Raw genomic sequence first — 10857 nt, 5'->3', positions numbered from 1 at the left:
GTTTTACTTAATTCAATGTATCAAAAGGGTTATTTCAACTATTATTCATGAAAAATTAAATATTGTGGGGGCTTTTTATTGTTATGGTTTTGTTTTATATTTTATTTTTTTCAAACAAGGTCTCTTTATGTATCCTAAAACTCACTATGTGGACTTGGCTAGCCTGGAACTCAGAGAGATCTGCCTGCCCTGCCTTCGGAGTGCTAGGATTACAGACAAGTGCCATCGTGCCCTACTGTGTGGTCTTTTTCTATTAAATACTTGGAACAGTGCATATTTTATGCAGAGCACATCTCAAACAGCACTACCATCTCAATGCTCAGGAGCTATGTGGCCAAGTGGCTATCATCCTGGAGAGCATTGTTTTGACCCGAATTAAAGTACCCCATGAAATGAGGTATCTATCTCAAACACCCACTCTTCCCTGTTAACTAGAGTCCAAAAACTCCAAGGCAGCCTCGTGCTTTACTAGCTTTCCGAGAAGACAGCAGAAGAAACGGTCTCTTCTGAGAAGTCACTGCTGTAGAGGTAACTGGCTGTGCTTTAACTGCAAAGGCCAGGGTCCCTCCACCTGCTCCCTGTGATTAAGAGACAAGTCCAGAAAGACTCTGTAACCTTATCTACATACACATAACATAGCCACGATGTCCACCAGACTCCCATGGATCTCAGGTTAACCAAAGCCCACTCTGAAAGGAGAGACCTCATGCAGCCACAGCTGACCTGTCAAGTGTTACAGCAACTGCCTCACCTACACATTTGCATTTTAATAGCACAAAAACAAAGCACCAAGCAGAATGCTTTAAACATGTTAATACCTGCATGTAAGCATCACTGTTTAGAGATTAACTATTATGTAAGGAAAGTGTTTCCATTACTTTGATCTCAAAATCCCTTCATTTACACCCATTTATTATTATTATAAAATCGCTATTATTTCCACGTAGCAAAATTTTAAAGAACCCAATTAAAGTGCACTGTGTTTTCAAACCTCAAAGTTAGAAGAGTCTGCAGTGTGTGTGTGTGTGTGTGTGTGTGTGTGTGTGTGTGCGCGCGCGTGCACATATGTGCGCTACATTTGTTAAAAAGCTGTACAAGAAGCAGGTGGGAGGGTAGGGTGGCATCTACTCACCTTGGCCCTGAGCTGGGCTCAAATTCTCCTGTAAACCAGTATTCGGCAAGGGCAGGTCAGGAGGCAGAGACACTGCGGACTCTTGCTGGCTCAAGTCCTCTACCCTAGGCAGCAACAGAAGGCCTGTGGGGGAAACGAAACTGTCAGGACAAAGCCAGCGGAGACCGGCTTGCTTTCATTCTTTGCCTTCTGTGTTTTCTTAGTGAGGGCTCAGGGCAACTTAAGTCCTCACACCTTGGACACGACCAACTTTCATCCTTATTACATCCTTTCTGTTTTAAGGCATCCCTTCCAGCATAAGCCTAGGTTGGCACAATAAAATATACACATCCTGCAGCACACCCTGGTTACCTTTTACCAGTCTGACCCTTCACTAGACAAAATCTGCTGTCCCTAGCCCTACAACTGGAGATGCTTTTGATTCAAAAGGAGAGGGAACATTTATTCATTTATTTTTATTTTATGTGCATTGGTGCTTTGCCTACATTCATGTCTGTGTGAGGGTATCGGGTCCCCTGGAACTAGAGTCATAGATAGTGGTAAGCCACCATGTGGGTGCTGGGAATCAAAACCGAGTCCTCTGCTCTAACCGCTAATTAAGCTCTCCAGTCCGAGGGGAAACGTTCCAAAGACTGAAGCTGGGCACAGTGGTGTGTATCTATAACCGAGGAAAGTGAGAGGCCAAGGTAAGACTGCCATGATTGGAGGCCAGCCCAAGCTACACAGAAAATCAAGGCCTATCTGGGATCAGAATGAAGTCCTGTCTCAAAGATGGAAGGAGAAAGAGAGGGCAAGGGGGAACAGAAGAGAGAGAGGAGAGAAGAGAAAGAATAATGGAGTTATCGACCAATAAGCTGGACCGAAACTCTGGGCTTATTTTTAAAATAGGAAAGTGATTGAATATTTATGTTAAATCCAAATTGTAAGGCTGTCTTCACACACGTAAACACTGGAAAGATCACAGATTGGTGTGCTCTGTAATGTACTGCCTTTGTTTTCACTAACAGAGTTGTCTTCTCTCACACTGGTCCCACTGCTTTTGTTTCTAGGGAAAAAATTAGTGTGTTCTCATTATTTTAAGTTTTTTCACAGATGCTTTTTAGAGCTTGATTTCCTGCCAGTCACCTCTAACCACTAACCCTTCAGCTGACCTTCTCTAGTGACACTAACGAGAACATGCTCTTGCACCTGCTGGGGACCTGTTAGGCTCAAGGCATGGTCTGTTAAATGGAGGCTGTGCTCTGCTCCATGTTTAAGTTGGAAGTGTCAATGCTTCAGCCTAAAGGTTTTTCACAGAGGCTCTCTTTTTGCCTGACGTGGTGTTTCCATCCTTGTCCCGCTAATCCACTCACCAGATCACACCTTAGCATACTACAAACTCAACACTGTCCTTTTCTGCCTTGGAACTTTCCAAAGCTTCCATGGCACTCCTGCTATCTCCTGGGCCTGAGTGGCCCTGGCCTCCCACCTCCCAGGCTGCTCTGGCCCACGCTCAGCTCCCCTCTGCCTAGGGCTTTCTCAGCTCTGTGGAGCTGCTCCCTCCACCATGCCAGTCCTTCCTCTCAGAGATGGGCCCACAGGCTCCAACCCCAGTGCCACCTGCTGCCCTCCGTCTCAAGTCCTCCCTATTTTGTTGCATGTGTTTATCTGTGCGTCTTTCGAAAGCCCATCTCTGAAAACCTTCCTGAGGTCCACTGGAATCCCGACTGTTCCATGTGGTACAGAGGAAGACAACACAGCATGTGGGCACACCATAAACCTGGATGGAGGAAGAGGGAGAGTCTCATCTCACTGGGGCTGCTCTCTTCTCACCAGGCTCTTCCAGGCTTCGCAGGACTAACAACTGCCTAACACAACAACTTCGTGTGCAGGCCCATCTTGTAATACTGCACATTTATGGTCCCCAGACTGGACCCCTCTGCTTGTTCTCGATGGACTCTACAGCAGGACAGTGGACCTTAGTCAGCTGGGCATAGTGATACACATCTTTAATCCTAGCACCCAGGAAACAGGTGAATCTCTGAGGTCAAGGTCAGCCTGGTCTACAGAGTGAGTTCCAGGACAACCAGAGCTACATAATGCAGAGACCCTATCTCAAAAAAAGGACATACACACAAACACATCAACATGTTTCCCTTAAATATCAATATAAATCCATACTGGTAAAACCAGGACAGGAAACACAGATCCCAAAGACCTAGAAATATACATGTAAACATAAAATATACATGTAGCATAAAAACTAAACACAAGGACAGTATTGTGGCTCATGTCACAGCACTTCTATAGACCTGGGTTCAAGTCTCAGAAAAACAACACTACAACAAAAACCTAGAAGTCTCGGTGAACCCATTATCCATAACCTGTGCTAAGTACTTAACCCACATTAGCCCCTTTAATCTAAAACAAACCACACTTTGGCGGTGTGTAGCAGACACACCTGTATTTGCAGCACTCAGGAGGCAGGCAGAGGAGGACTTTGGTAAGTTCAAAAGGCAGCTTGAATTCAGAAGAGTTAAGACCCTGACTCAGAAAGCCAAGGGCAGGGGCTACAGCTCAACACACAGAGTTGGTCAATACAAAGTGATCTCCAATCACTCCATGCTGGGAGTCTCAGGAGGAAAATGACTTTTTCAGGTACTTATCTGAGAAACATTTTTCCAGCAGCTTATCAAATAAACAATACATTGGGGTCTTCAGAACTGTCCCTGGGGGATATACTGGCTGGTTACACAAGGTTCTGGGTTCAGTCAACAGCATCACTAGATTTGAAAGCTACCCATGATGTCCCCCTAAATCACATTAGTACATCCTCTCACATTGCTGGCTAGGCATGATATGGCCCCAAGTAGCAGAAATTATTACTCATGTTTTACCATTGTGGGCAGCTGATAATTAACATCTGTATGAGAAATATAAGGCAGGCCAGACTTTTTTTTTCTTTTGAGTTAATGTACCTTAGTTAGGGTTTCTATCATTTTGACAAAATGCCATGACCCAAAAGTAAGTTGGGGAAGAAAGAGTTTATTGGGCTTACATTTCAACACTGCTGTTCACCACTGAAGGAAGCCAGGACAGGAAATCAAACAGGGCAGGATCCTGGAGGCAAGAGCTGATGCAAAGGCCATGGAGGGTAACTGCTTACCAGCTTGCTTCTCCTCCTGGCTTGCTCAGCCCTTCTTATAGAACCCAGGACCAGCAGCCCAGGGATGGCTCCACCCACCATGGGCTGGGCCCTCCCCATTATTTTGATCACTAAATGAGAAAATGCCTTACAGCTGGACCTCATCCTCAACTGAGGCCCCTTCCTCTGATGACTCTAGCTTGTGTCAAGCTGACACAGAAAGGCAGCCAGGACAACTGACCCCTGTCAACTTCACACAAACACATCACTATGAAGCCACATCCCATCCTTTCTTATTCATCCTCAAGATCTTACTTTAGAATCATAATTTTAAAAGTCCCACAGTCTACCAATTCTAAAACATTACAATTTCAGATTCTTTAGCATATCCAATCTCTCTTCAAAGTTCAAGTCTTTTGGCTGTGGGCTCCTTTAAAAAATCAAAATTAAAAACCTTCTTCAAGAGGGAAAAGCAGGGCACCATCACAGTCTGAACCAAGCAAAACCAAACTCCAACAGTGTAAAAACTCACTGTCCAATTATCTGGGATCCACTCACAATCTTCTGGGCACCTCCAAAGGGCTTGGGTCACTTCTCTGGCTCAGCCCTCTGCAGCACACACGAGTTTGTCTTCTAGGCTCCAGCTGGCTCCACTCCACTGCTGCTGCTGTTCCTGGTGGTCATCCCATGGTACTGGCATCTCCAAAACGCTGGTGTCTTCTGCTGCAACTGAGCTGCACTTTTACCAACAGCCTCTTCTAGGCTCTCTTCATGGTACCAAGCTTCAACTTCTTTGCATGACCCCTTCAGTCCTGGGCCTTCAACTGCCACTGAGGCTGCACCTTCACCAATGGCCTCTCCTGGCCTCTCACAGTTGGAATCCTCAGCTGCGCTCCATGATCCCTTCACGTCTTCAGAACTACTATCACATGAGTGATGCTTGCACACTAACAAGTCCATCTGCCACACAAGGTACAACGTTGGCTGCCTCTGGAATACAGCTTCTCTGTGTTCTCAGGAAACACCAGATTTCACTTTAGTGATGCTGGTCACTTCTTCATCACTGCTAACTTATTAGCTCCAGCTGACTAGCATCAAGTATCCCAGCAAAGCAAAATTTTGCTTCAGTAGTTCTGGCATCTTGTTAATCACAGCTGATTCTTCAGCCCCAACTAGCCAGAAGCACAGGATCTTAATTCAAAACAACAAACGGCCCTGACAAAGTCTTTAAACTCCCTCTGAAACTTCACAAGCCAGGCCTCCATCTTCTGCACTGCTCTTAAGATTATTTTCCAAGTTCCCACAGAATTCAATGGCTCTACTAAACCCAAGTTCCAAAGTCCTTCCACAATCATCCCCCAAACATGGTCGGGTCTATCACAGCAATACCCCCACAACGCTGGTACAAATTTATCTTATTTAGGGTTTCTAGTTCTTCGACAAAACAACACGACTAAAAAGCAAGCTGGGGAGGGAAGGGTTTATTGGGCTTACAATTCAACATGGCTGTTCATCACTGAAGGAAGTCAGGATAGGAACTCCAACAGGGCAGGATCCTGGAGGCAGGAGCTGATGCAGAAGCCATGGAGGGGAGCTGCATAGTAGCTTGCTCCCCATGGTTTACTCAACCAACCTTCTTATGGCCTGGGCCTTCCCCCATTGGTCACTAAATAAGAAAATGGCTTACAGGGGGCGTGAAGGCATTTCCTCAACTGTGGCTCCTTCCTCTGATGGCTCTAGCTTGTGTTGAGTTGACACATAAGACCAGCCAGTACTGTACCCTAGTGTCTTAGTTACTGTTCTATTTGCTATGAAGAGACACCATGACCAAGGCAATTTGCTTACAATTTCAGGGGTTTAGGTCATCGTCATCATGGTGGGGAGCATGGCAGTAGGGCACGGTGCTGGGGAAGTAGTGGAGAACTACATCCTGATCCTTGGCAGAGGTGAAGCATGGGCTTCTGAAACCTCAAAGCCTACTACCCTCAGTGACATACTTCAACAAGTCCTCATCTCTTACTTCTTTCAAATGGTGCCAACTCCCTGGTGACTAGCATTCAAATATATGAGCCTATAGGGGTCATTCTTATTAAAACTACCACGTTCCACTCCCTGGTCCCTGTAAGTTGTAGTATATCACAATACAAAAAGGCATTCAGTCCAATATCAAAAGTTCCCATAGTCTCAACACTGTTCAAAAGACCGAAGTTCAAAATCTCTGAGATTCACGGCAATCTCCTAAGTGTGTCTTAAAATCTCCTCTGCCAACACCATTCATCCAAAACTCCTCAATTTAGCCTCAGGCACATTTTCAGGTCTAGCACATTGTTTCAAATGTCTGGCATTCAAATATACGAGCTGTTCTCATTCAAATCACCATGCCTAGTTAACCCGGGAGGGCACGTTCCTCAACAGAAACCACCCTTCTGGGATCACACTCTTTCAGATGGTCAGTTGGCTACACTTCTCCCTCATAAGGGAGGGAGGCTGTTTCTGCCCTATCACATTAGTTATAAATGGTTACGATTCTGTTACAAAAACCTAAATGAAAAAAAAAAAATCAATGAGTACACACTTTCAAAAACTAAAATTTCAAAGACTAAAACTCTATTGCTACCTTTACTCAGAAGTGAAGTAGACTTCTGTGAAGAAGGAGGCTAGCCCTTACAGTTCCATAAAAAAATGTTCTCTGTGTCCTTCAATGCTTCCCATGAATCAACAAAACACAATCTCTGCATTGGAGTCACTGTTGGAGGAGTGAGGAGGAAGGGATGCTATGGAAAAGCCACCCTGACAACATCTCCTGTCCCACAGGAAATCAACCAGCTGGCCCCATTAACAATGCTGACTGTCTTGAGCTCCCTCCTGTAATTTCCAAACAGTGGAGTCCCTGGCCTCAGGTCCCCCGAGCTCCTTCCCGCTCGCCTGCCTCGTGCCTAGGACACACACTGAGCCTCCTGGTCACCTCCTAGAGAGCACGGGTCACATGTGCTGTGCTCTTGGACCTGTTATGTAACTGTGGTTGAAGATATTTTTCACTAGACTCTTTAAACAAAGGTCCACGTGACCCATTTCGGCTTGAGTTTAGTTCCAGGAAATGTTTGGTTTCTGCAGATGTTTACGGGCTTCTAGTTGTCAACACACACCAACTACGCAATTGTGGGCTTTCCTTTTCTCACTTTAGCAACTAGAAAGCCCCAAATCAAATACAGTCGCCAACTCAGCCCAACAGAATGCCCAATTCTACAACTCTCCTTTAGTAGAAGGCTTCAAACAAGGCTTCAAATTTGTTTTTTATAAACTTACTTTACCTTTTGGCCTGAAATGTGCAAATACTGGCCTATAAGTTCCAGAATAAAATGGAAAAGAGGAAAGCATGGTAGTATTTTTTCCACTGAGAAAAGGTAACTAAGAATTTAATTCTGTGTTGTCCACAAGGACCCTCCCTTCCTCCAAAAAGACACAAATAGCCCTCTACCCTCTTTATGCAAGCCCTGTCTACACAGCTTGCCTAAGACACAGATATACTCCCAGCTGCATCTCCCTAGCAACACTGAAAGGCCTGAAGGGCTTTGTCAACCCCATCACTGAGAGTTCTTTAATTACTATTTTGAAAATTGAAGTGTTTTGGAAAAGCCAGCTAAAGGGCTTTCTGGCAGGTGTTCCTGGAGAATGGCAAGAAAGGAACAAGGCACACAGATCTACAAGCCAGGGGATTACTTCAACTGTACCTCAGCTCCACATTCCCTGACAGATAAAGAAAACACCAACACCGATTACAAAGTTATCCCTAAGGATGCTGGGAAGTAAATCTCGGGATAAGTATGACTTATCCCGGTACTTACCTAAAAAATACCTTTTCTAGACAATCATCATATAAACGGAACACAGGGGTCTTCAGAACTGTCCCTCACACTTTACCAATGAGCTATATCGTGGCCAGGGATTTTTAACCAGATTTAATTTTTGTAGCCAACTCTTAACAGTAAATATCTACCTGCTGGACAGTACAAATTTTTGGTAGAATAATCATTTTGAGATTAATATATATTAATTACTAAATACCATGCTAGGCATATGGGTACATGCCTTTAATTCCAGCATTCATGAGTTCAAGACCAGCCTGGTCTATACAGTGAATTCCAAACCAGTAAAGTCTATACAATAAAACCTGTCTCAAGAAAAGTACCGATAAATACATAGAGATAGGACATTTTTTTAAAAAGATAGTACATTACATTATCTTACATTCAATTTTATATTATCTATAGTTAGTGAAGCGTAACTCTTCTACTAATGGTTAAAAACCAGAACTTGGGGGTGGAGAGAACTGTAAAGGTCAGGCAGCTCCAGTGAACACTGCCTTTCTGTGTTTTGTGTGGACATCCTGCACACTGCCCGTGTGGGATTTCAAACCACATTGTGAGCTACCCAATTACCGAAGGCCACACGCACAGCCACCTGCTCATGAATCCTGAACGCAAGTACAGTGAGCCAGCAGAGGACTCAAAGGAACAGAATACAGTTTCAGGTACTTCTATCTGTGGGAGGAGAAGTCCACATGTCTGTCTACAAGCTATTCTCTCTGGCGTCAAGACAGTAGCTGAGCAAAGAAAATCTTAGGGGTGGGGACACATGACCTTCTTCTGGTTTAGAAGCCTCACATTGTAAACAGACAACAGTGTGTTCTCTAGTGGTCCTGGCCAGTTTTCAGAATTCTCATGAAAGCCAGACGCCCATTTTGCAAAGTGAGGCCTTCTAAGGAACTCAGTTGCAGCATCACACCAAAAATTTAGACTTCACATGCATTCCTCCTGATACCACAGGCACGTTCACCAAACAGAAGTCAGTTACCAAGCACTGCTGGGCAATAGGGGTGACTGTCTCATCAAGGTTTGTGGAAGTGAGCAGAATATTTATCTCGGGTTAACTAAGTCCTTAAAGAACAGTAAGTAGTTTTAGTCATTCTTAAACTACCTTCATATTAAAAAAAAAATAAAACCTGATGTGGTAGAACAGAAAAGACATGGTTAGTGTCTTTTAAAAACTACAACAAAAATTCACAGCTGTTAAATGAAGTATTTCCTTTAACAGCTAGAAAATGCAACAAAGATGGTTATTTAATAATGCAATACAAGTTTTCTTGTTTGTTTTTCAAGACATGGTTTCTCTGTGTAACAGTCCTAGCTGTCCTGTAAATTGCTCTGTAGACCAGGCTGGCCTTGAACTCAGAGAGATCCATCTGCCTCCGCCTCCTGAGTGCTGCGATTAAAGGCGTGCACCACGACCACCCAGCGTTAACTGTTTCTACAGCAAGAACTATAAAGAAAAACTATTAGAATAAAATCTAAGTCCATCAATATTCTTGGATATAAGATCAATATACAAAAAAATAGCAACTCATTAATTTAAGGCAAAAGCCGTTTCATATACCAGGAAAACCTTTCACTTAATATGACTGTTGAACTACACTTTCTTCTTTTTTGGTTTTGGTTTTTCAAGTCAGGGTTTCTCTGTGTATCCCTGGCTGTCCTAGAACTCAGTCTGTAGACCAGGCTGACCTCAAACTCAGAAATCCACCTGCCTGTGACTCTTGAGGGCCGCTGGGATTATAAGGAATGCACTACCACCTCCCAGCTAAACCTATATACTTTCTAAGAATAAGTCTAACAACAAAACCTTCAAGAGCTTTATAGGGAAAATTCACAAGCTGAGCAAATGAAGGAATCTGCTCTTTCTTGGTGGGTGAAAGGGTAAATATAAATAGTCCCTTCCCTGAAGCTTGGACTCACTGACTTTAATTAACATCTCTACGGAGTCTTTCAAGGAGCTCAACCTAAACCAGCCTTCAAAACCATGAGGAGAACTTAGGCGATCTGTCTCCCAGAAATCATGGGTTTATATGAAACAATGATAAATAAAATACTAAAGACAAATAAAATGCCAAAGCACCCAGGAAACTCATTGCAAACATTTCTGTGTATCTGTTATGTGTATGCACGTGTGCTGTGTGTGTGAGAGCAGGTCCATGTGTGCGGCCATCAGAGGATAACTTCCAGTGTCTGTCTTCATACCTTTCCAGGGGCAGGGTCTCTTAACAACCAGCAAGCCCTAGGAATCTGCCTGATTCCCTCCCCAGCACTGGATTACAAGCCTAAACCACCATCCTGGCTTTGGTTCTGTGGGCTGAATTCAAGCCTTGCCAAACACCTTACCAACTGGGCTACCTTCTAGGTTCCTTACAGAAATGACACAGCAGAAAGGGGAGCGGGGGGAGGGGGAGCAAGGAGGAAGAGAGGTGTCAGAAGAGGAAGGAGCGGGGAGTGGGGATGGGAGAAGAAAGGGATGAGGTTGCAAGGACAGTATTCTCCTTCGTTTACCACTACACTTGGTTCCACCAGGAAGCACAGAAATAAAAGCCCACCCGTCCATCAGCAACAACACACATTTAGAATGTTAATAAAGAGAAATGGCAAGGACATGAGATCAGTACAGGGGCCAGGGTAACAGAGGCGGAGCAGACAGTGAGTAAGGGGCCGACTCTGAAATCAAGAGACTTAGGGGCTGGAGAGATGGCTCAGAGGTGAAGAGCACTGACTGC

The 10857-nt window shown here is 44.3% G+C and overlaps 1 long non-coding RNA gene across 1 annotated transcript in view; it reads right to left on the bottom strand.

The window, feature by feature from the left end:
* Positions 1-1145: 1145 nt before the first annotated feature.
* LOC118580531 overlaps positions 1146-10857 on the bottom strand; it is a 41796-nt gene continuing 32084 nt past the window's right edge. The window contains exon 3 of the long non-coding RNA XR_004944547.1: positions 1146-1255. This is a non-coding gene — a long non-coding RNA (uncharacterized LOC118580531). The remainder of the gene's footprint in view (positions 1256-10857) is intronic.

This window comes from Onychomys torridus, chromosome 3 (genome assembly GCF_903995425.1).
Source record: "Onychomys torridus chromosome 3, mOncTor1.1, whole genome shotgun sequence".
Classification (NCBI taxonomy): Eukaryota; Metazoa; Chordata; class Mammalia; order Rodentia; family Cricetidae; genus Onychomys; species Onychomys torridus.
Note: the sequence above shows the minus strand (reverse complement) of the source record. Positions and strands in the feature narration are given on the sequence as shown.